General features: G+C 38.4%; 1 protein-coding gene across 2 annotated transcripts in view; it reads right to left on the bottom strand.

Annotated features, from left to right (window-relative positions):
- LOC111156999 (cyclin dependent kinase 13) overlaps positions 1-27307 on the bottom strand; it is a 124409-nt gene that overhangs the window by 46747 nt on the left and 50355 nt on the right. The window lies entirely within an intron of this gene.

The raw sequence follows: 27307 nt of genomic DNA, 5'->3' as shown, positions 1-27307 counted from the left end.
AAGCTATTTATATGCCAAAAAAAGTCATCTGAAGAAAGCTAACAATCAGTTCCTAATTAAAAACAAACATCTCACTCACAGTAAACTTAGAATGATTCTTAAAAGTTGGGGATTAAGAAGTATACTTGTGATGAGCACTGGGTGTTATATACAAGTGTTCAATCACTAAATTCCACACCTGAAACTAACACTTGAAACACTTGTATGTTAACTAACTGTAATTTAAAAATTGTTTTTTAAGTTTATAATGGTACCTCTCTCAAATCAACAACCAAGTCTTATTGAACAGTAAAATGCCAGTAAAACATGACAAAAACATTCACTACTAGTAACTGCTCTAAAAGTTTAGTAAGCAAAATTATTGTTAGTAAATAAAATTAAAGACAATGTATGAACACTGAAATAGAGAAAAATATAATTATTGATAAAGATGACTATTTTCCTTGAAATCCAACAGAATAAAGAGAATACCTGGGTTAGAGAAAATCATATATAAAAAGCAAAAAACTTCATCTATGCAATTAACAACTCATTAGAAAATAAAATTTAAATTAACTCCACAAAAGGAAAAAAAATTACTACAAAGGATTAGGAATAAACTTTAACAAGAACATACAAATTCATTAAATTCAGAACTGTAAAATTCTATATTTTAAAACAATTTCAATAAGAAAATCAAGGATTTGCTTCTATTTTCTTTTGCTGAGAGGATACTTCACAAAATAATTCTAAAGTTCACCTTAAACAAGAACCAAAGTACCAGCTAAAATGTTCCTGAAAATTAACCTACCAGAGATTAATATGATCTGTAGGGACAAATATGAAAGTATAACACGATATATACCAGAAAACAGAGCCTAAATATACATCTAATAATTATGAAAGCAACCGTCAGTGAAAATAAAGAGGCAAATTGGTAATGGGACGAATGTGTGACACCTTAGGAAGATGGGGAGTTATAACAAAGACAAAACAAAACCCCATTAAAAAACAAGAAATTTTACTAACTAAAAATTTAGAATAAAACGTATATAAGTAAACAATATGGAAGAGAGGGAAAGGTAAATGATAAACCAGAGAAACACATTTGCTACAAAATGGGTTAATATCCTTAATATAAGACAAAGTCTTAAAAATCAGTACAAAAGAAGATCAATCCCACAAGAGAAAATGAGAAATAAAATGAACTGTCAACGTGCACATGATATTTTTGTACAAAATACATGAAAACCTGTTTAATTCCACTATTAACCAAAATATACAAAGTAATATAATACTTTTAACTAAAGGGAAAAGATTTCAAAAAGAAAGACAATAAATACACAGTAGTAACAAATACTGTGAGGTAAACAGATAATGTTATAGAGTGCTAGTAAATCAGAAGATTTATAAAATTAGGCAATATACATGAAAGCTTTAAAAATTACATAGCCTTTTACATAGCAAGTACATTAATAGATATTTAGCATAAGGAAATAAAGATTGCAAAGATTTAGCTATAAGCATGTTTACTAAAAGCAATGCAGAATTAAATATTTAAAAGCAAAACAATAAGCAAACAAAAAACAAAAAACCTGGTTATTATGGTACATCTATACCATACCATGCACTTTGAAAATCACTGTAGAGGTATAATATTAATATGGAAATGTATTATTGATATTGAGTTAAAGTAAGTAGATTATAAAATAATAGCTACTTGATAGATCTATCTTTGATGGCATTAAATAACGAGAAAGTATTTAGAGTCTACACAGTGCAACAAAGCCACACCAGCTATTGAATGCTTCAAATGTGGTCAGACCAATGTTCTGGAAGTGTGACGTACACACTAGATTTCAAAGACTTCCTAAAAAAAAAGAATACAAAATACCTCAATAACTGTTGTATTGATTATACTGATCTATTAGATATACTGGATTAAGTAAAAATACCTGAATTAGCAATTGATTTTTTAAAATGCGGCTAAGAGATTATTTTAAAATAAAAACAGAATGGCTTGCATTCTATTTCTATTAGAACTGCATTAGAGGTATAAGAACTGATATAGGAGAGCTAAAATTCTCTCTCTACGCAGATAACATGATCTTTTGTTCCCCAAAAAAGATATAAATATTCAATGAAAAAATTATTAAAAACAGTATCACAATTTAGAAAAACAGCAGAAAATATACAGTAGTCATTAACATAACTACCAATTAAAAGACAAAAAGGAAGACACCATTTCTAGTAAGAGATTTTTTAACTTAGAAATGTACCAAATCCTTCAAAGATAAACTAAGAAGACAGAAAACTTTACACAAAAAAATGCATAAATTCTTAGGAAGGCTCAACCTGATAAAGATGTCAAAAATTTTCCCCTAAATAATTTATAAATTAAACACAAGCCCAATTTCTACTTATTTATTTAAGATTTTATCTATTTATTCAAAAAAAAAAAAAAAAGGAGAGAGAGAGAAACTCTAGCAGGGAGAGGGGCAGAGAAAGGGAGAGCGAGCGAATCTCAAGCAGACTCTGCGCTGAGTGCAGAGCCCCAAGCAGGGCTTGCTCAATCTCACGACCCCAAGATCATGACTTGAGCTGAAACCAAGAGTCAGATACTTAACTAACAAAGCCCCCCAGGTGCCCCCACAGCTCAATTTTTAAAAATACAGTTTTTTCCCTAAAATTAAACATGAAGTCAATGTTATAACCACATAGAAAAATAAAGAAAGAAGAAGAGCAATGAAAACACCTAAAAGAGAAAAGGGGATCTAGGCATGAGGCTCTACCAGGTATTAAAGTCTATAACTAAAAAGCGTAATATTGCTAAGTGAACATGAAATAAAACAAATCCAGAAATATGTCCAAGCATGTATAGAACTTTAATATAAAGACAGCATATCAAGTCAATGGGACAAAAGATGGACTTGTTAACTAGCAATATTTGAGGAACTGAATAGGCAGAAACAGATAAAACTGATCTGTTTCTCACAACATATACCAGCATAAAAAAGCACATGAACCAGTGCTAAATATTAAAAAATAAAGTCATGAAAACATTTTTTAAAAAACATGAATTTGGGGGCACCTGGGTGGCTCAGTGGGTTAGACCTCTGCCTTCAGCTCAGGTCATGATCTCAGGATCCTGGGATCGAGTCCCACATTGGGCTCTCTGCTCAGCAGGGAGCCTGCTTCCCGTCCCCCCGCCTGCCTCTCTACCTACTTGTGATCCCTCAGTCATATAAATAAATAAAATCTTTAAAAAAAAAAAAAAACAAAACAAAACACACACATGAATTTCTTCATAGCCCCAGAGCAAGAACTTTCCTAACTATGAATCAAATCAAGCAAAAATAAGAGGAAAACACTTCAATAATGTGACTAGGTAAAAATAAAAATCTAATGGGGCGCGCCTGAATGGCTCAGTGGGTTAAGCCTCTGCCTTCGGCTCAGGTCACGATCTCAGGGTCCTGGGATGGAGCCCTGCATCAGGCTGTCTGTTCAGCGGGGAGCCTGCTTCCTCCGCTCTCTCTGCCTGCCTCTCTGCCCACTTGTGATCTCGGTCTGTCAAATAAGTAAATAAAATCTTATAAAAAAAAAATCTAATGCATGGCTAAAAACACTACAAATTTAGCAGAGTAAAGCAAACTGGCAAATATTCATTTGAAACTTATATTCCAGATAACTTAATAATATCCATCATAAAAAGTCCCTGTAAGTTGGAAAGAAGAAGATTAACAACCTTACAGAAAAGTGGGCAAAAGAAGATAGAAAACTCATGGGATGGTGGGGGGAGGGGGGCAGGAAAGGACAGTAAACTGCCATTAAATCAATGGAAAGATGCTTAACCTTACGTATAAAAAATTTATTTTTCAAACTGAAACTTCACCACAATAACAAACTGACAATAATCCAAAAGAATGACACAAGACTCTACTGCAGAAGCTGCGAGAAACCCTCATACACTGCGAGGAATTTGGCAATATGAAGTTTAACCACATTTAGCATTTCCCTTTGACTTAAGCCCAATTCTAGGAACCTGTCCCAAAATTCACTGACAAAAATACAAAATGATGCAGGCACAGAGCTATTCAATGCACCATTCTTTTTTTTTTTTTTTTTAAGATTTTATTTATTTATTTGAGAGAGTGAGAGAGCGACAGCACCAGCAGGGAGAGGGGGATAAGCAGACTCCCCACTGAGCAGGGAGCCCGACACAGAGCTGAATCCCAGGACCCTGGGATTGCGACCCCAGCCGAAGGCAGACGCTTAACCAGCTGAGCCACCCAGGCGCCCCCAGCATTACTTCTAGTAGTAACATACTGAAAACAATGCAAATGTCTATCAGTAGGAGACTGACTGAATACACGGGCACATCCTCGCAGTGGAGTACTGTACAGCCATAAAAAGGGATGACGACAATCTCTACTGACAGGGAGTAATCTTCAGGATACACAATACAGCATTTATTATTATGCTGCTTTTATATACAGAGGGGAGGGTGAATATATAGGAAAGGAACTAAAATGATGAACTGAAACTTTTCAAAAATAAAACCCAGTTGCCCATAGGTAAGGGAGAGAACAAAAACAAGAGAAATGAAGTGGGACTATTCTGCATGTGGCCTATTATAAAGTTTTGAGTTTGGAATCATGTAATATTTTACATGATTAATATATATCATTAAATCAAAAGGGTAAAAAAATAAATGCCTAAAAATTGGAAACAGATGAACCTAAATGTGTATCAAACTGGCTGCGCATGGTCTATATCATAGTATTTTGACTAACCATCCCCAGTGGGGTATATTCTAAGTATAAAAAGAAACACTAAGAAATCTAAAACTTTATTCAGTAGTCTTTTTAGTAATTAATATTAATATTGTTATCTTAAAATTATTTTATGTATATTGTAGGTCTACATTAATATCTTGGAATTAAGATTTTTAGTATAAAATAAAGACAAGTTTAAGATAAAAAAAACAGAAACCCTGTTCTTTTAAATTAAAATCATCTATGGTAGGGGTGGCTGTCTGGCTCAGTCAATAGAGCGTGCGACTCTGGATCTCAGGGTCATGAGTCCAAGCCCATGTTGCATGTGGAGCCTACTTAAAATAAAAAGTAAGAGTTTCTCTTAAAAAAAAAAAAAAAATCTATAGTAGCAGGCCACTAAGATGGCCCCAATGCTTCTTATCTCCCAGTATCTATGCCCTCACACAGTGATTTAAGGACAGTCTGTGTGACCAACAAAGTATTGCAGAAGTGATGTCACTGGGTACCAAGGCAAGGTCACATAAATATTGCAGGCTCCATTTTACTTTCTTGGATTAATATGCCCTGGGAAAAGCCAGCCACCAGGCTGTCAAGGTAGTCAAACAACTCTGCTGAAAGGCCCATGTGAGGAACTGAGACATCCCACCAGTAATGGAACTACAACCTGCCAGCCATGTGAGGAAGTTGATTCTCCAACTCAGTCAAGCCTTCTTGTGACTACAGCCCTGATCAACATCTCATGGCAAACTCATGAGAGAACTTGAGCCAAACAAAACTGCCCAGCCAAGATGCTCCCAAATCCCTGCCCACAGAAACCACAAGAGATAATGGCTTCCAGCATCATCTCTGAAGTATAACTGCCAAACAACTGGATTGTATCTAAAGAAGCTTCTAGCTCTACTTACTGTTCATAAGAAATATGCGAGTTAGAACAAGCTAAAAACACTAAAAGGAAGCATTTAGCCAAATCCAAAATGTGGCCTATTCCTCAATGAATAAGTGGAATGAAACGTCAAAAAAGCAAGAGAAGATACTACAGATTCTAGGAGACCTAAAATGATAAGTAACCACATATAATAAAGATCTTGTTTGCATCCATATTCAAACAAAGCTCCTATAAAAAATATAGGATAACTGGGTAAATGTAAACATTGACTGTTAGATAATATTATAAAACTGTCTATTTTGTTAGGTATAAGGCCTCTTTCTCTTTTAACATAAACATAATTTCATTATTATAGACAGATGATTATCAAGTATTTATGTTCACAATATGATGCCTGGGAATTACTTAAAAATAGTCAAGAAAATAAAAACAAGTACGGAGAGATAAAACAAGACTAGTAAAATGTGGTAACAGTTAAATGTGAGAAATGGTGATACTGGGGTTCAGCATCCCATTTTCTTTATTTTAAGCATGTTTGAGTACTTCAATAATACTGTTTCATTTTTATTTTTTTTTAAAGATTTTATTTATTTGACAGACAGAGGTCACAAGTAGGCAGAAAGGCAGGCAGAGAGAGAGGAGACTGTCTGAACAGACAGCCCGATGCAGGGCTCCATCCCAGGACCCTGAGATCGTGACCTGAGCCGAAGGCAGAGGCTTTAACCCGCTGAGCACTCAGGCGCCCCAACAATATTGTTCTAAATGTCCAAAACAAAAATGAATAAAAATTTTAACAGGCTTTCAAATTATCCTGAATTAATCGATATATTGTTCCCATATTTTAACTTTGGTTTTACTTTTATCAAAGTTTATATTTATATAGTTTTAGGCAATGTTTCAAAGTCAATATTTCCAATTATTTCAAATGTTTCAAACTGTGTCATGTAATCAGTTTAGTAGGTCACAACCCACATTTTAATTTTTATTTATTTTTAAAGATTTTATTTTTTATTTTTTAAGATTTTATTTATTTGACAGAGAGAGAGAGGTCACAAGTAGGCAGAGAGGCAGGCAGAGAGAGGGGGAAGTAGGCTCCCTGCTGAGCAGAGAGCCCGATGTGGGCCTCTATCCCAGGACCCTGAGATCATGACCTAAGCCAAAAGCAGAGGCTTAACCCAATGAGCCACCCAGGCACCCTAAAGATTTTATTTTTAAGTAGTTTGTACATATGATATGGGGCCCAAACCCACAATCCCAAGATCAAGAGTTGCACGCTCTACTGACTGAGCCAGCCAGGCATCTCACAACCTGCATTTTTTTTTTAAAGATTTTATTTATTTATTTATTTGACAGAGAGAGAGAGAGAGAGAGAGAGAGCGAGAGAGAGGGAACACAATCAGGAAGAGAATGGGAGGGAGACGCAGGCTTCCTGCTAAGCAGGGAGCCCAATGCAGGGCTTGACCCCAGGATCAAGACCTGAGCCAAAGGCAGATGCTTAATGCCTGAGCCACCCAGATGTCCCAACAACCTGCGTTTTTTAAAAAGCTCATTCTATTGCATATTATTTTTCCTTATATTGTATTTAAACATTAATAAAATCATATGTTGGGGCACGTGGGTGGCTCACTGGGTTAAAGCCTCTGCCTTCGGCTCAGATCATGATCCCAGGGTCCTGGGATCAAGCCCCGCATCGGGCTCTCTGCTCAGTAGGGAGCCTGCTTCCTCCTCTCTCTCTGACTGCCTCTCTGCCTACTTGTGATCTCTCTCTGTCCAATAAATAAATAAAATTTAAAAAATAATAATAAAATAAAATAAAATCATATGTTATAGTATTTTTATAATACAGCATGCCAAGTAAACTTTTATTTTGGTAGGAACTTATATACATACATAGAATTAGAAAAATGTCCAATATCAAAATTCTAAGAGCAGTTTATCTCTGTGTGAGCAGATGGGTGGTTTTTACTTTCCTGTTATGCTGCCATTTTCTGACTTTTCTACGGGGAACACAAACAGTGATTTTTAAATATATTAACAACTACATCTAATATGCAGTTTGATAAGGAAAAAATAAACAACCGAACTGAAAGAAATGGCAATGTCATAAAGAATGCACATAGGAAATCAAAATGATAAACATATGTAAGATGCTCCATACCTCACTAGTAATCAGGAAAGTACAGTTTCACCTATCAGACTGACAACATCCAGGGATTTCCGGATGAAACTCATACACCACAACTTTTTGGCAAAATAATCTGATCACCTATTAATTAAAAATACAAATGTCTGTTGACTTAGCTATCCCACATTTGGAAATAAACCAAAGGAAATAATAACACCAGTATGCATGTATACATGTATAAGACTATTTCTAGCACTACTGTTTGTAATGGAAAAAACAATGGGAAAAATTGAACGCTCATGAAGAAATGGGTTAATAAATCTGTATATCCAGAGTATGGCACGTTATACAGCTATGTGAAAAAATTTTATCACCTAGAGATATGCTGTATTCTTTAGTAAGAAAAGTAAAATACGGACACCTGGGTGGCTTATTCGTTACATGTCTGCCTTTGGTTCAGGTCATGATCCCAGAGTCCTGGGATTGAGTCCCACCACTGGGCTCTGCTCAGCGAGGAGTGTGCTTCTCTCTCTCTCTCTCTCTCTCTAGCTCTCACTCTCTCACAAATAAATAAATAAAATCTTAAAAAAAAAAAAAAAAAAAGGAAGAAAGAAAGAAAGAAAGAAAAAGAAAAGTAAAATAAAGAGAATAAAAAAAAAAAAAAAAAAATTAGCGGGGGCGCCTGGGGTGGCTCAGTGGGTTAAGTCTCTGCCTTTGGCTCGGGTCATGATCCCAGTGTCCTGGATCGAGTCCCACATCGGGTTCCTTGTCCAGCAGGGAGCCTGCTTCTCTCTCTGCCGCTGCCTGCCTGTGCTCACTCGCTCTCTGACAAATAAATAAATAAAATCTTTAAAAAATAAAATAAAATAAAATCAGTAACCTAAGGCACCCACACCTCAGGAAAAAGGGCAAATTAAAGTCAAAGTAAGCAGGAAAGAAATAATAAAAATTAGAAGCTAATTCTTTGAAACGGTCAAATAAAATTAGTAAACTTCTAGCCAGGTTAATTAGGGGAAAAAAAACAGAGAAGGTGCAAATTAATATTAAAAATGAAAGAGAAGACATCACTATTTCTCTGAAAAACATTTAAAGGATAGTAAAGGAACAAATGATCAACTCTATGCCCACAAATTCAATAATGTAGATGAAATGGACCAGTATCTTAAAAGACACAATATACCAAAAGTCACACAAGGAAAAACAATCTAAATAGGCCTTTACCTTTTTTTTTTATTTTAAAGATTTTATTTTTAAGTAATCTCTACACCAAATGTGGGGCTTGAACCCACAACCCTAAGATCAAGGGTTGCACACTCGGGGTGCTTGAGTGGCTCATTTTGTTAAACATCAGATCATGATCTTTGGCTCAGATCATGATCCCAGGGTCCTGGGATCAAGTCCCAAGTCAGGTTCCTTGCTCAGTGGGGAGTGTGTTTTCTCCCTCTCCCTTTGCTCCCCCTTCCCCCAACTCCTGATCACTCACTCACTCACTCTGCTTGCTGTTTCTTACTCTCAAATAAATAAATAAAATCTTAAAAAAAAAAAAAAAAAGTTGCATGCTCTACCAGCTAAGTCAGCCAGGCACCCTTAAATAGGCCTATATTTATTAAAGACCTTCCAAGACCAAAAGCACCAGGCCCAGATGGGTTTACTGAATTTTACTAACAATTTAAGAAAGAAATATCAATTCTCTACAATCTCTTCCAGAAAATACAGAGAGACAGATTGCTTCCTAACTCATTTTACAAAGCCAGCTTCACTTCAATACCAAAACCAAAGTCATCACAGGAAAGAAAAACCACAGACCAGTTATCTCTCATGAACATAGATGCAAAAATCTCACAAGGGCACCTGGGTAGCGGCTCAGTTGGTTGAGTGTCTGCCTTCAGCTCAGGTCATGATCCCACAATCCTGGGATCAAGTCCCTTGGGCTCCCTGCTCTGTGAGGAGTCTACTTCTCTCACTGCCCCCACCCCAAAATCATTCTCCCGATCTCTCTCAAAGAAATAAAGTTTAAAAAAAAAAAATCCTCACCAAATTTAAGCAAATCGAATCCAACAATATGTGAAAAAATATATACACCATGACCATGTGGAATTTAGTTCAGATATGCAAGCCGGGTTCATCATTCAAAAATCAATCAATGTAACCATGACATCAAGGCTAACAAAAAAAAATTAATATGATCATAGCAAGAGAGGCAGGAATAACATCTGACCAAATTCAGCACTCATTCTTGATTTAAAAGAACCAAAACTCAACAAACCAAAAATAGAGAACTTCTATGAAAGAGTATCTATAAAACCTAGAGCTACCAACATAGTTAATGGTGAGAGATCTCCCACCAAGAAAGAACAAGCCAAGAATAGCCCCTCTTATCACTTTTATTTGCTGCCGTACTGTAAGACCTAGCTAATGCAGTGAGACAAGAGAAGGAAATAAAAGGTATACACTATTAGAAAGGACAAAATAAAATGTCTTTGCTCACAAATTACATGACCGTATACGCAGAAAATCCCAAAGAGTCACCAAAAAAAGTCCTGGAACTAATAAGCAATTATAACAAGGTTGCAAGATATAAAAGTGATGTACAAGGTTAGCGCCTTTCCTATATACCAGCTATGAACGGAGATTTTCAATTAAAAACATTATACAATTCACATTAGGAACAAAAATAATTAAATACTTAAGTTATAAATCTAATAAAATATGTACATGATCTACATAAGAAAAACTATAAACCTCAATGTAAGACAGAAATCTAAATCAATGGAGATATTCCGTGTACATGCATGGAAGACACAAGATTGTCAAGATGTCATTTCTTCACAGTCACATCTATGCATTTATCACAATCCCAATTAAATCCTAGCAGGTTGTTTTATGAATACTGACAAAGTAATTCCACAGTTCATAGGGAGAGGCATTTCTGATAAAGGACTGCTATACAACGTACAAAAAAGTCATTAAACTCAACAATAAAAAACAGACCAATTAAAAAATGGGCAAAAAATATGAACAGATACTTCATCAAGAAAAAGGAAAAAACCCAAAAAAAGAAAAAAGAAAAAGAAAACCCCCACACACAGATGGCACATAAGCATATGAAAAGATTCTCAACATCCTATCTCATTAAAGAATGGTAAACTGAAACAACAATGGGTTCCATATATACCTATTACAAAGGCCAAAATCCAAAACACTGACAACACCAAATGCTTGTGAGGATACGGAACAACAAAACTCTCATTCATTTCTTGTGGAAACACAAAATCATACAGCTAACTTCTGAAGAGAGTTTGAGGAGGAGCTAAAATAGCGGAGTAGGAGGACCCTAGGCAGGTCCTGCCGGTGAAACACAAAGAGGTAATGATCAAGTCATCCTACGTACCCCAGAAATACGCCTAAAGACTGACAGAACAAACTCTACAACTAAACGGAGAAAAGAAGCCTCGTCGAAGGGTGCAGGAAGGGCAGAGGTGTGGTTTGGGGGACAAAGGGATCGTGACTGTTGTGGAGGAAGGAGACCCTTGGTTGAGGAAATGAGAGAGAAAGAGAGAGACATACAGAGACAGAGCAAGCAAGAGAGTCCGAGGAGCACAGAGGGGAACCCACAGGGAAAACATTTCCCCAAAGTCATTTGCTGGGAAAAAGAGGGGGTGAGTTTTGTTGAGTTCTTTCAGCCAGCGGGGCTTCAAGCCTGGAGTCTGAAAGGTCAGTGGGCTTGGCTGGCCTAGAGCCCTGAGGGTGCTGTCCGGCTCCTAGAGAGAAGGCAGGCAAACACCCCGGAGGCAGAGGGCATGGGAAAAGCCGTCTGAAGAGAGATTTGCCCTTCCTGGAGGAGCTGGAGAGGTAGTATTCCTGGAGAGCCCTCAGTGGACACACAGAAGAGGGCTGGCGCCATTTCTCTCCCCTCCCTTCAGCAGAAACACAGATGCAGCAGCAGGAGACGGCACTGAGACAACAGAGGCTGCCTCACTTGCTTCCAACAAACCCCACTTCCCTGCACTCTGGTGAGACTGTCTTTCCAGGTCAAGCTCACCTCAGCCCCAGCGCAGACCCAGAAGACCAGCACAGACCCCTGCCCACATCATATCCCTGAAGGCTGGAATCTGAGAAGTCAGCAGGCTCGACTGGGATAGAACCCACAGGGCAACTGCGCTGCTCCTGGTCAGGAGGAAGGCCAGCAAGCCAGGGACATATGGCCTGGAAAGAGCAACATGGAAGAGCCCTGGGACACATCAGGGGGAGATGATTTGTTCTTCTCAGAGAACGTTCCTCAGAAGCCGACTGCTCTCCAGGGACAATGGGGGTGGCCAGTGCCATTTTCCTCCATGACCACAGAGTCACCTGAGGTGGTAAGCAGCACAGCAAGAACGTGGGCCGCTTAACTTGCTGATGCCAAGTCCCACACTCTGGCGCTCTGGCCCTGCTGTCCTTCTCCGTCAAGCTTGCCTCAGTCCCAGAGTGGCAGGCCCCCTGCCCAAAAGAGCAGCACAAGCACCCGCACATACGGCATCCCGACTAGAGAGTTCTGCAGGGCTGCAATTCTAGCCAAGTAGTGTCAGGTCCCATTTTACAAGCAGAGCAGAGCACACCTAGTGCAAACTCGCCACATTCCAGCCAGAGACCAAACACTGTCCACAGCCGGCCAGGAGAGCCTCTGCCGATGACCAGCCTAAAGCCTAGAGCAGCCAAACCCCAGCAGCAGAGTGCATGCGGCGCACGCACAGACGCCTGCTCAAGTGCCAGACACCAGGCACTGCGTACCCTCTGCTTCATAAAGCCACTGCTCTCCAAAGTGGGGAAACAAATGAACTTTTCTTGCACCCAGAAGGCAGAGACTCAGACAAAATGCCAAGACAGAAGAATTCATCCCAAATTAAAGAACGAGAGAAAGCCATGGCCAGAGATCTAAGCGAGACAGTAACACACCTAATGGAGAACTTAAAGCAACAATCCTAAGGATACTTGCTGGGATGAAGAAAAGAACTTCAGGGAAGCCCTTACCACAGAGGTAAGAATTAAAAAAAAAAATCAGTCAGAAATGAAAAATGCAGTAATTGAGACAGTAAACGTTTGATGCAATGAACATGAGAATGGAAGGAACAGATCTCTCCACAGACACGTGGCAGGCCAGAAAGGAGTGGCATGATCTATTCAACGTCCTGAACGGGAAGAAAATTCTGATCGCAAATGGTAAGATTTCATTTTTTTGATGGCTGGATTTCATTTTTTCATTTTTTATGGAGGAATACTCCATAATCTGTATATCCATACACACACACACAATATGCACACAACATCTTCTTAGCCATTCGTCTGTCGATGGATATTTGGGCTCTTTCCATAGTTCAGCTATTGGGGATGATGCTGCTCTGAACACTGGGGTGCACGTGCCCCTTCTAATCTCTGTGTATCCTTTGGGTAAATAAATACCTAGCGGTGCAGCTGCTGGCTCATCGGGTAGCTCAGTTTTTCACTTTGGGAGGAAACTCCATGCTGTTTTCTGGACAAATGTGGATATTAAGAAACAAAAGAGAGGGGGCACCTGGGTGGCTCAGTGGGTTAAGCCCCTGCCTTCAGCTCAGGTCATGATCTCAGGGTCCTGGGATCGAGTCCCACATCGGGCTCTCTGCTCTGCAGGGAGCCTGCTTCCTCCTCTCTCTCTGCTTGCCTCTCTGCCCACTTGTGATCTCTCTCTGTCAAATAAATAAAATCTTTAAAAAAAAACAAAAAACAAAAGAGAGGATCATAGGGGAATGGAGGGAAAAATAAAACAAGATGAAATCAGAGATGAAGACAAACCATAAGAGAATTTCCACTATAGGAAAGAAACAAGGGTTGCTGGAGGGAAATGGGTGGGAGATGAGATAACTGAGCGATGGAAATCAAGGAAGGCACTCGATGTGATGAGCACTGGGTGCTATACCCAACTGATGAATCACTGAACTCCACCTATGAAACTAATAATATATGTTAATTCACTGAATTAAAAAAAAAAAAAGAATGGAAAAAAATCTGCATCCAAGAAGACTCTATCTAGGAAGGACACCATTCAGAATCGGAGGAGAGATCAAGAGTTTCCCAGGCAAACAAGCACTAACAGAGTTTGTGACTACTAAACCAGATTGTAATTATTAGTGTCAAGTGGTGTTCCTGTGAGATGTCATTTCCCAGGCTTTTTTGGGTGGTAATTATTTCACAGGATGACATCATTTTTTTGTTTTGTAGAATCTATTTAGTTTTCTGTTACCTAATGAATTTTCTTCTCTCTCTTGAAAAAAAAAAAGACAGTTTGAAAGTTTTTCACAAAACCAAATATACTCTTACTACATGATCCAGCAATCGTTGGATTAATACCAATCCTTGGTATTTAATCAAAGAAACTGAAAACTTGGATTCAAACAGAAACATGCATGTGAATGTTTACAGCAGCTTTACTCATAATTATTCAAAACTTGGAAACAACCAGTATGTCCTTCAGCAGATGAATGGAAAAATAAATGTAGTATAACCATACAATGGAATTTTAATTATCATTAAAAAGGAAGTGAGGTGTGAAACTATGAAAAATACATGGAGCAAACTTAAATGTAGATTACTAAGTGAAAGCAGACAATCTGAAAAGGCTACATACCATATGTTTCCAATTATAATGATGTTCTGGAAAAGGTAAAACTATGGAGACAGTAAAAAAAAATTAGTATTTGCCAGTTTCAAAAGGTGGCTATGAACAGGTGGAACACAAGGGTAAATTTTTAAGACACTGAGAGTATTCTGTGCATGGGATGTTAGATTCTCTGTGCCTGCGAGATTTTCTGTGCCTCTTTGTATCTCTTTCTCTGTGTCTCTAACAGTCTCTCTCAGACTACCAAAACTTGAATTCCCTGTATCCCTGCTTCACTGTTTGACTCTCTCTCGATTTATACATTTAAATATACTTTTCTATTTCTATTTCCATTTTTTTTTAAATGTTTTATTTTTATTTATTTGACAGAGAGAGATCACAAGTAGGCAGAGAGGCAAACAGAGAGAGAGAGAGAGAGAGAGAGGAGGAAGCAGGCTCCCTGCTGAGCAGAGAGCCCGATGCGAGACTCGATCCCAGAACCCTGAGATCATGACCTGAGTGGAAGGCAGAGGCTTAACCCACTGAGCCACCCAGGCACCCCTCTATTTCCATTTTTAAGCACAAAGCGTCTTGAAGGATATGTAACATGCTATCAACCCTGGATTGGGAAGTAGCAAGAAAAAAAAAAGGGAAATTTTTTCTTTATATATATTTATATTATTTCAATGATTAGGATAAAATCATTTTTACTTTTATGCTTATTACAGAACTTTATTTTCAAAAAAATATTTAAAAAATAGGGCCGCCTGGGTGGCTCAGCCGTTGAGCGTCTGCCTCCGGCTTGGGTCATGATCTCAGGGTCCTGGGATCGAGCCCCACATCGGGCTCCCTGCTCCACGGGAGGCCCGCTTCTCCCTCTTCACTCCCCGCGCCTATGTTCCCTCTTTTGCTGTGTGTCTCTCTGTCAAATAAATAAATAAAATCTTAAAAAAAATAAAGAATTTATAGTTACAAGACCTTGAATACAAGAGATTTTAAATTCAGTAAAAGCTAATCACAATAAGCTCTACACTCAAAGGCAAAGCAATAAAATGCAATAAGAAGAACAAATAAATTGGGGGGACTAAATTATACTTTGCTTGCACTTCTGATCCCTTTCACTGAATAGATAGTTGAGTCATTGCTGTTCATAGTAATTAGATTAAATCCTTAAATGTCTGCCACACCAGATCTGGAATAACCCTCTATAAGAAGTCAAGTCAAGAATCTGAGGCCTGAGGCCTGGGAGTCACAATTTGACCTGAATTATAATTGGCAGAAACCCTCTAATCAATCCCAGAACAACCCTGTGCTACTAGGGCATTCTAAGACCACAGGCTATTTTAAGATGGACCTCCCTAATCCATACCTACAAGCCAATGCACACTGACCTGAACAAAAAAGACAATTTATCAATCTTCTAAACATTCTTTGTTTCAGGTACAGAATGAAACAGAGCTCTCAAAGTCAGAGGGCAGAAGTCTAAGTTCCCTATCTACCCCTCAGGGCTAGCTCTACACACAGAACCCAGACTGTCATAAGGTGGTGGTTGTAGCAACAGCTCCTTCTTGCTCTCAGGCTTATACCTCACAGGCAAGAGGACCCCACTCTATGCATGAAATCTCAGGACTAAGTCTCAATCTCATGGACAGGAAAACCTTACTGTAACTGGCCAGTGACGTGCCCCTAAGGAGCTGGGAGTGGAGTTAGCTCTACAGCTACATGAATAGGTAAAAGGTGGAGCCTCAAAAACAAAAAGCCCATGGCTGTTACAGGAAATAAGGCATTAAGAAGTAGGGTAAACTGGTGGTAGGAGACACCAAAACTTGTCAAATATAGTATCAACCCCAAAGTAAAGCCAATATCAAGCTATATCCTAGAACTATGTTGTCCATTCAAAGGCCTCAGTCACGAGTGCCTATGGTGCAACTGAAACATGGCTAGACTCAATGAGACGAGATGTACCATGGATTTTGAAGATGGTACAAAAACATGTAAAATATTTCAGTAAATTTTAAATACTGATTACATGTTGAAATGATAGTACTTGAGGAAATTTTATTTTTATTTATTTTTATAGATAATATATTTCATATTTTAAATAAAATACTTATAAAATATTAATATATTATGTAATATATTAATATTATTTAAATTTTATTTTATTTTATTTTAGAGAGAATGTGTATGGGAGAGGAGGAGAGGATCTTTTTTTTAAAAAGATTTATCTAGGGGCGCCTAGGTGGCTCAGTGTGTTAAAGCCTCTGCCTTCGGCTCAGGTCATGATTCCAGGGTCCTAGGATTGAGTCCCGCATCGGGCTCTCTGCTCAGCGGGGAGCCTGCTTCCTCCTCTCTCTCTCCTCCGCCTGCCTCTCTGCCTACTTGTGATCTGTCAAATAAATAAATAAAATCTTTTAAAAAAAAGATTTATCTATCTATTTATTTAATTTATTTAAAAGAGAGTGAGAGTATCTACAAGTGGGGGAAGGGTGAAGGAGTTGGGGGTGGAGACTCCGAGAGAGAGAGACAGAGGCAGATACTGACTCCTTGCTGACAGTAGAGCCTGACAGTAGGCTGGATCCCATGACCCTGAGATCATCACCTGAGCTAAAATCAAGAGTTCAGGCTTAACCGACTGAGCCACCAAGGCACATGCACCTTGGGGTGTTTTAGATAAACTATTATTTTAAATAACTGGTGGGGCACTTCGGGGTCTGGAGATCCAGCCCACGCCCCACTCCCTACTGGGCATGGAGCCTGCTTAAGATTCTCTCCCTCTCCCTCTGTTCCTCCCCTGCCCAGCTCATTACGCTCTCTCTCTCTCAAAAAATCACATCTAGCACAATTTATAAAAATGCTTAAAAATTCTTACACAGTAAGATTATTCCTAATAGGGAAAACTATTCAAGAAAGAATGTGAAAGACCAATCTACTTTCAATTATCCATTCTAGAAATCATCTACATTAACTTAGATTCTACCTGTTCAAGGCTAATAAATCAGTAATGCCTAGAAGTAAACAAAAGGAACAGAAATAGTGAATATGAATGAGAAACTACAAGTTTCCATTTGTAAATCATAATTTATTTTTTAGTTACATATTTTATGTAAGCTCTTTATATGATCTCATTTTATAATTTTACCTGAGACATTTTTCAATAAAACAGTCAACAGAAGTTTATTGTTTAGAAGTACAAAGATGACTAAGAGTTGCTGACATCAAGAGCCTAATAAGGTAGCACTGCAGACATTAAGTAAATAAAGTAACACTACAATACTTCAATTGCTAGGCCTAAAATGCAGCTGGTATCCTGATTAGGGAATCAAGAAGAAACATTTTAAGTTGGGCTTAAAATTAGGGCTAGGAGCAAGCAGGGTGATGGGTACAGGAGGCACGCTCAGTTTGAGAAATGCTTGAGAAATGTCAGTACGGAGATATCAACTGAATATCCTGTAACTATTTGGAGCTCAGGTGTAGAAATATTTTTACAAAGTAATTGCACAGAGTCAGTGATAGTAACAACCTTAGCCAACAAGAGTATCTGGGAATAAGAGAGAAGACCACCAAGGACATAACCCCGAGAAACACCAACATTTAAGGATAAGGCAAAGAAAGGGCCAACAATTAAGACTATGAAGCCATAAAGAAAAGCAAATCTGACTAGAATTTTTCATACAAGCCAAGAAGACACTCAAGAAGCAAATCAACGTAATAAATGTTGCCCACATAAAGAAAAAAATGAAAAATTACCACTGGCTGGCAAGAGATCTTTAGTGACCTTATCTTAATAAAGTGGTAGGAAAATTCAGACCCACTTTGTGAATGAAAAAGGAAGTACAGACAGCAATTGCTGATTACTCTTTCCAAAAGTCTGGCAACAAAGGAAAGGAACAAGACAGAGTAATGGAGTCATAGTAGACTCCTATCAGAAAAAGATTTTTTGTTTTATTCAAGATAGAAGAGATCTAAGTAAGTTTAGTGCTGAAAGAAAGGAGCCGAAGAGGGAAATGGATGAAATGCAGAAGAAATAACAAGCAACCAAGATGCTAGGAACGTGAAGGAATCAGCTTTTCTATGAAGACTTGAAGAAGGAGCTAAGGGTTATCTAAGGAGCCTTGAAGTCCTAGTAATATAAACCAAAACCTAGGGAGGAAGAAAACCCTTACACTTCAGTGATTTTTCTCAAGCAAGTTTAGTATCAAAAAAGTGATCAAGGGGGCCTGGGTGGCTCAGTGGGTTACACCTCTGCCTTCGGCTCAGGTCATGATCTTAGGGTCCTGGAATATGAGCCGCACATCGGGCTCTCTGCTCAGCAGGGAGCCTGCTTTCCCCCTCTCTCTGCCTGCCTTTCTACCTACTTGTAATCGCTCTCCCTGTCAAATAAATAAAATCTTTTTAAAAGAAAAGTGATTGGGGCGCCTGGGTGGCTCAGTGGGTTAAAGCCTCTGCCTTCAGCTCAGGTCATGATCCCAGGGTCCTGGGATCGAGCCCCACATCGGGCTCTCTGCTCTGCAGGGATCCTGCTTCCTCCTCTCTCTCTCTCTCTCTCTGCCTGCCTCTCTGCCTACTTGTGATCTCTGTCTGTAAAATAAATAAATAAAATCTTAAAAAAAAAAAAAGTGATTAAGGTTGAAGGTTAGGGCAGACAGGTAGGACAGAAGGACAAATATCAAGAGGTAGGAGTTGACTGGCAAAAGTCATTAATTATGACTCCAAGTATCTTTACTTTCTGAAAATGTACAATCAAAAATAAAGTATAAGTTGTATAACATCCGAAATAATCAGGGAAGAAAAGTTTATGGAGATGATTTAACAGTTCTGACTATAAAACTAAGGACTGCAAGAAGTGCATTGTTTTCTTTCTTTTTTAAAAGATTTAATTTATTTATTTGACAGAGAGATAGAGAGCACAAATAGGCAGAGCAGCAGACAGAGAGAAAGAGAGAAGCAGGCTCTCCGCTGAGCAGGGAGCCCGATTTAGGGCTTGATCCCAGGACACTGGGATCATGACCTGAGCCACAAAGGCAGCCGTTTAACTAACACGCACCCAGGCACCCAAAGTGCATTGTTCTTAAAACAAGTAAAAGAATCGTACAGACTCAATTCGTAATGTATAAATTTTCAAGACTTTTATATAAAATTCAAAAACATTTCTACCTCAAATCTGCAAAGAAAGAAAAAGAAAGCAAAAGTATTTCTTCTTCTGGTCATCTCTGCCTTTAACCTGTAATTGCCAGAAAACATTTCTAGCTTTAACAGGAGGAAATTATTAACCTAACACCGGCATCCCAGCCACAGAGCATCACTGGGGTAGATGGGGGACACTGCTCCCCTCTCCTTTGATTCTGTCATTCTGTTCAAGCTGGAGCAGTGAAAAGCATCTTCTTCATTCCCCTATTCTGTTAAATCCTCCCCAGCCTAACCCCAATCCTCAGTTCTTATGGTAGAATATCCAAGACTGCCTGAGTCTTACTCAACTAGAACTTAAGCACTGTAAGATAGGAATCTTGTCTATCTAATTTACTGCCTATTCCTAGCACCTAGAACAACGCACGGTAGAAGACAGGTACTCAACAAATGTTTAAGTAATTTCTTCTGAAAGTATCCAGACAATCTTATTTCAGCATTTTTATTTACTCAAAAGTCACTTTTGTAGCTCACATTTCCCACAGGCCAAAGAGACAGAAAAATGTGTCTGGGTTAAGGGGCTGGTGTGTGGGTATTGACACAGAAGGCAGAAACCTGTCCCCCTCATTCTCATTGGTATTAGTGGTAGAAAACAAAAAACGGATATATACATGTTATACATTACAAGAAGCTGCAGCTGGGAGTGGCAGTCAGTAGCAATCAAAAGGGAAATAGATCAATTCTGAAATGGCAGAAGAGAGACTTTGTGCCAGCCTGAAACCAAATACCTCAAATCCAAAGATATTTATCTGGATTTGGCCCGAAGCTTCCAACTCTGAAAACCTGAGAGCTCCTGGCTCGTCACCTGAAGTTCTCCATTCCTCATTTCAGGCCTCCAAGGCCACTACCAGTGACAGTGAGCTGGGTTAGGAAACACGCACCCACCATGTGAAAGTAATAGAACCAGAAAGAGGAGAAATCCATTTAATGCCACAACTGGGAATGGGAGGAAACAGGTGTGTACCTGGCCTCAATATCTGTATTCCTAATAACTTTCCCCACAGGTATACTGTGATACATCACAGTTAGATTTTCCCACATCCTACTAAAATCAAACAAACTGAAATGACTATCTGCTTGAAAAGAAGTATTTCTAGTCACTATTTTTCATATATCAGGTATTGTGTACATCGGAAAGTGGTTCTGACCTTTCCTGTATCTCATTTCCTTGTCTCTTCCTCACAGATTTTTTATGAGGATTAAATGAAATCTTTAAAAACTGCTTAGGATAGTGCCTTGCCCACAGTAAGCATCATTATCATCATTATTATTTTACTAAATAAAACACTACTTCATCTTTCAAATATGTTAAATTAATTTTCTGAATAATTTTCAAAAAATATATTTGGCTCTACTTTTTTTTTTTTTTTTAAGTAGGCTTCAGCCCAGCATGGAGCCCAAGGGCAGGGGGCTTGAACTCACAACCCTGAGATCAAGACCTGAGCAGACTAAGCTACCCAGGCACCCCTTCACTTTACCTTTTTAGTGATGTTTTCATAATTTTTTTAAATCTACCTCAAAAAGAATAGTCTAGCATTCACACAGTCAAAATTATCATTTCTGAAGACTAGCACATCAACTGCTCCTGGGATTTTCAGATTAATTTAATTTATAACTTTATCATTTGTAACTTCCCGGTACGCTTAATCTTTCCTAAAGTTGCCTTGCTTTTTAAAAATGTTATCTACAACCTGTTTTACCTACAGCTATATTATCACCCCCTTAAAAGTATCTTTGTTATGTTTAAGCAACTTCTATTTACCTTAATCATGAGTGCTCCATTAAACTAACATCATTTTTTTTTAAGATCTTATTTATTTATTTGACAGAGAGAGAGATCACAAGTAGGCAGAGAGGCAGGCGGTATGGGGGTGGGGAGGAAGCAGGCTCCAAGCTGAGCAGAGAGCCCAATGCGGGGCTCTATCCCAGGACCCTGGGATCATGACCTGAGCCGAAAGCAGAGGTTTAACCCACTGAGCCACCCAGGCGCCCCTAAACTGCCATCATTTAAAGCAGCTTCTGCTGTGAGAGTTGGGTGGACAGTGAGAAGTCTGTGCGACCTCAATTACATTCTGGGACAAATATAATCACAAAGCATTTTAGGAAGAGCATGCCGGTCTAGGCTTTCTTATGCAACTGAATATGCTGGGAGAAAGGGAACAGCTTTAAAATAAAGAGTAAAAGCGTGTAGACGTATCAGTGAAGGGAATCCAGGCTGGCCAAGAGGCTGCAGCAGAAATAATATGAGGTGGTATAAGAATCTGAACTTGTGGAATTTTAAAGTTTACTGGTTCTATTAAGTCTAGAACATACTATAAAATTCCAATTCACTTTCAGAAAACTTATTATAACCAGAAACAAATAATCAAAAAAAAGAGAAGTGCAAAACTCATTCAATTCCTGTTACCCCAAATATCTGTAATAATGGACAAATCTTACGATTATACAGCATTTGTTAGAAAAATCCCACTATACACAAAAATGACCCCAAATCCCCAAATTAAAAGTCTGGTACGTGAAAAACTTAAGAGTGAAATGAACGTAAACCCTATTGAACAAGCCCAGTGACAGAAGCAGCAGCAGTCAGGAAATAATTACTACATTCACTAAAATAAAACACGGAAGTCAGAACATTAAGAGGATATCAATGCAACTTTCCATATCCTAAATTAAAAACAGTAATTCCATTAACTTTATGACTCAGCATTTTGGCTGCCAATTCCCACCTGTCCTAGAGACATAGAGTAACTTAAACAGAAAAAAGTTTGAGTAACTTTTACTTGCATGGCAGAGTAGGTATTTCTTGATCTTCTATTATATTGCAGTGTCTTCAGGTATCATGTGAGGCCAAGAACCAGCTTCTGTCTGACTCAGCTATCTCCCTCCCTCCTAACAAATCCCGAGTACCGAAAGTGGTACTTTTCTTAAGTTTCTTTTCTTTTAATCATATTCTAATTCCAGCACATTTTATGGTAAGTTTTTTTTTTTTTTTCAAGATTCTTATTTATTTGAGAGAGAGAGAGAGAGAGAATGCATGGGGGAAGGGCAGGAGAGGGAGAAGCAAGCTCCCTGCTGAGCAGGGAGCCCAACGCAGGCTCAAAGCCAGGCCTCCAGGATTATGACCTGAGCTGAAGGCAAGCACTTAACTGAGCCGCCCAGGCGCCCCTAAGTAGATTCTTAATAACCCTCCTGCATGGGGAAGTGGTTCACAGATTTGCAGGCACAGCACAGATTTGGGCCCACTGAGGCACTGAGGAAGGCCCCTAAGAGAGAGCCCTTCATGGACTTTAGAAAGCCATGGGAAGCCAGGCTTCCCCCTTACCAGATAGGAACAATCAATCGCCTCTTCCCACTATCCTACAGTGAGAATGAAACAGACACTGTGGACTTTGATGACATACCTAAGCCACTACTGAATCAACTAACCCTTCCTGTGCTATCCCTGGACCACTGCTTATGCAAGCTAATACATTCCCATGGGATTTAAACCATTTCAACTGAACTTCCTGTCACTCTGCTAAAATCACTCTGATACAGTGTGATGGTTAATTTGATGCGTTACCTTGACTAGGCTACAGTGACCAGTGTGAAGGTATTTTTAGATGAGATTAACACCCAAATCGGTAGACTCTGAGGACAGATTACTCTCAACAATGTGGGCAGGCTTTATCCAATCAGCTGAAGGCCTCAAGAGAAAAGACTGAGGTCCTTTAAAGAAATTCTGCCTTTAGAACGCCTTTGAACTCAAGACTGCAACACACACTCCTGCCAGAATTTCCAGCTTACTAGCCACTCTCACAAATGTCAGACTTGCCAGCCTCAACAATTCTATGACCCAGTTTCTTAAAATAAATCTCTATATGTGCATATATTCTACTGGTTTCATTTTTGAAGCAATAAACTCAATAGTTTTCCTTGAGCTTATTGTATTTTAACAGAACAAGAATGTTTTAAAGTTTTAATGTGTAAGTAGTTTTCATATGAGTAAGCTCCTCTGAGACTATGGCTACAACTAAGACACCCATCACCCTCAAAAGGTTTCCCTGTGCTCCTGGAGTATACTTTTAATACAGAAAATGTATTAAACTTTATATATTCCTTTGTAAGCTTTTTCCAGTTCATAATATATAGAGTGAACAATTTTCCTTATCTTGAACTTTTACACAATTTTAATGGCTACACAGTACTCCACAGTAATAATATGCCATAGTCCTGTTCAATAATCCTCTGTTGTTAGATATTTACATTATTTCTAACATTTTAGTATTGTAAGTCATACTATGAAGAACATTCTCATAGCTATATTTGTGTGAAGTCATGACTACTTCCTTCTATATTCCTAATAATGAACTGCTAAGTTAAAGAACACGTTACTTTTTAAGAAATAATTATTATAATATCAACATTAAATACTTACACATTTAGTGTGTGCCATGTACCATACATGCCCTTACTCTACAAAAACTATACCAATTTTCACTCTCAGGCACTACATGAATTTACCTATGATCTCATACACTGACAATTTTTTTAAAAAAATCCTTATCCTTCCCCAAATAAATCTGAACATTATTCCAGTCAAATCTCCACTGTTAAGTTTTCACACTTCATAAACATCTAAAATGCATAAAATAAGCAAGTGGAATTTGGGAGGAGACCTTTATCTAACAGTAATTAAAATGTAGTATGAGGCTGCAATAATTAAAACAATGTGTGCTAACAGGACATGCAAAAGGATCTATAGAACAGGAGAGCCCAGAACATGTTCAAATTTTATATAGGATAGACATGACAGAATAGCATAAGAAATTTAGATATCTAAATATTTTTAAAAACTTAAAGAGGGGGCGCCTGGGTAGCTCAGTTATTAAGCATCTGCTTTCGGCTCGGGTCATGATCCTGGGGTCCCGGGATCGAGCCCCTTATCAGGCTCTCTGCTTGGCAGGAAGCCTGCTTCTCCCTTTCCCACTTCCCCCGCTTGTATTCCCTCTCTCGCTGTCTCTCTCTCTCTCTGTCAAACAAATAAATAAAATCTTAAAAAAAAACCCCAAAACAAAAACAGAAATTTTTTAAAAATCAGAGAAAATAGAACTACTCTACAATCCAGCAATTACACTACTAGGTTTTGATCCCTAAGACAAAAATAACTCAAAGGGATACATGCACCCTGATGTTTGTAGCAGCATTATCTACAATAGACAAATTATGGAAACAGCCCAAGTGTCCATCGACAGATGAATAAAGTTGTGATTTTATATATATATAGTAATACTCAGCCATAAAAAGGAATGAAATCTTGCCATTTGCAACAACACAGATGGAGCTAGAGTATTATGCTAAGCGAAATAAGTCAGAGAAAGACAAGTCCATATGATTTCACTCATACGTGGAATTTAAGAAACAAAACAACTAAACAAAGGGAAAAAAGAGAGAGAGGGAGAGAGAGGCGCAAACCAAGAGTCTTTATGGAGAACAAACTGATGGTTACTAGAGAGAAGAGGTTACGGGGAGGTGGTAATTGGGTGTTGGGAATTAAGGAGCACACTTGTGATGAGCACTAGGTACTGTAGGGAAGTAGTGAATCACTATATTGTACACCTGAAACTAGTATTACACTGTATGTTAACTAATTGGAATTTAAATTAAAAATTTTAAAAATTGTTTTAATACCTGAAAATTAATCAATTAAAAAACTAAAAAACATTCTTATACCTTTCCAGAGGGTTGAGCCTTCCTGAGCATGAGATAAATCACCTTCCCTCAAAAAAATCCCCCAAAACTGACAGACATGACCACATACAAGTTTCAGAATAACAAAGAACAGAGAAAAACAAAGTTAAGGGCAAACAATGGAAATGGGAAAAATTATCTATATGTGAAATACACAAAACATTTATATTTTCATAAGCCTTTCCTGTGAGTAAACAATGCCAAAGAAACAGGCAATTCACAGAAGAAATGGCAAAAAAACATGAAAAATCTTGAGTCTTTGTTTACTGCTCTAATGGCGATGATGCCCTAAACGGTGCTCTGCTACTTCCACCCCTCACCAGCCCCCCTGCAGAATTCAAGTGCAGAATTTTTTCTCTTTATTAATGGCCACGGTATTCTCAATGTCGGATCACCTGCTTCTTCACTTCCCCCTCTACTCTCCATTTCAAACTGATACCACAGCCTCCGCACTTGGCATCTGTCTTACATGCCCTGTTGCTGAGTTTCATTCTTATGACTTCCTTTTCTAGGCCTGGGTTTGATCCGTCTGAGGACCTCACTTTTTAAATTTCTGGTAGGTTAACTAGTCAGTTAAAGCTAGTCATATGTGACAAGTTTTACACTCTTCTTTTTTTTTTTTTTTTTTTAAGATTTTATTTATTTATTTGACAGAGAGACAGAGTGATCACAAGTAGGCAGAGAGACAGGCAGAGGGGGAAGGGTAGGCAGGCTCCCCGCCAAGCAGAGAGCCCGATGCGGGGCTCAATCCTAGGACCCCGAGATCATGACCCGAACCGAAGGCAGAGGCTTAACCCACTGAGCCACCCAGGCACCCCAAGTTTTACACTCTTCTTGACAACTTTTACTATTAGTAATTAGAGACTACTTTGAAGCTTTCAGAAAAAAAGTTTCTTTTTCTTAATTTCTGGGTCTGCTCTCCACCTAATAAAATTTCACTAGAGGACTAAAACTAAAATATTTAGTTCTCCCAAACCTCCATCTTCTCTGCTCAATTATAAACAATTATTGTATTACTGATCTATTTCTGCCCTCACAATCAATAGACTACTAAACTATAATAAATGCAAACCTGACTGTGTGCTTACTGTCTCCAATATTCTTAAGTGCTTCATATGCATTGTTTCATATAATATAACACACTTATGGAATTAGGCATTATTACTCCATTTCCCGGATGAGGAAACCAAAACGTACATAACTGATGGAAGAAGCATGGATTCAAAGTACACTTCTAACCATTACACACATTTCTCATCACTACTACCTTATAACATGTGCCCTGAAAGAACATACTTCTTGTAAAGGATATATTGCCAAGAGAAAGGCACTCACCACTTTTCATGCCCATCTACTCCTTCCCAACATTCCCACAGATTTCTTGTCCCTTAAACTCTACAATCCTTTTGCCATAAATCATCTCCTGGTGGGCACCTACATTCTGATTTCTCTATATTCTTAAAACTCTAAATTTTAGGGGTGCTGAACTGGCTCAGCAGAATTCACAACTCTTGATTTGGGGGTCGTGAGTTCAAGCCCCACCTTGGACGTAAAGCTTACTTAATTAAAAAAACAAATAAATGAAAGTAAACTATAAATTTCAACACAAGATGCCTACTCTGTATTTCCCTGTGATCCAGAGAAGAGAGTCACTCCTAATTAAGATTTTACATTTTTTCCTTTAAAAAGTTACATGCTGGGGTGCCTGGGTGGCTCAGTGGGTTAAAGACTCTGCTTTCAGCTCAGGTCATGATCTCGGGGTCCTGGGATCGAGCCCCACATCGGGCTCTCTGCTCAGCAGGGAGCCTCCTTCCTCCTCCCTCTCTCTGCCTGCCTCTCTGACTACTTGTGATCTCTGTCTGTCGAATAAATAAATAGAATCTTTAAAAAAAAAAAAAAGTTACATGCTATATTACATACTTTCCTATATCTTTTAACTAATTATGCAAAATTTACAATAATTTAAGGTTCATTTGGTTATTCTGGAACAGACTACAATCTGTTTTATAAATATT

Source organism: Enhydra lutris, unplaced genomic scaffold, assembly GCF_002288905.1.
Source record: "Enhydra lutris kenyoni isolate GAN:26980312 unplaced genomic scaffold, ASM228890v2 scaffoldscaffold51, whole genome shotgun sequence".
In the NCBI taxonomy this organism is placed as follows: Eukaryota; Metazoa; Chordata; class Mammalia; order Carnivora; family Mustelidae; genus Enhydra; species Enhydra lutris.
This window is presented reverse-complemented; position numbering and strand designations above follow the sequence as displayed.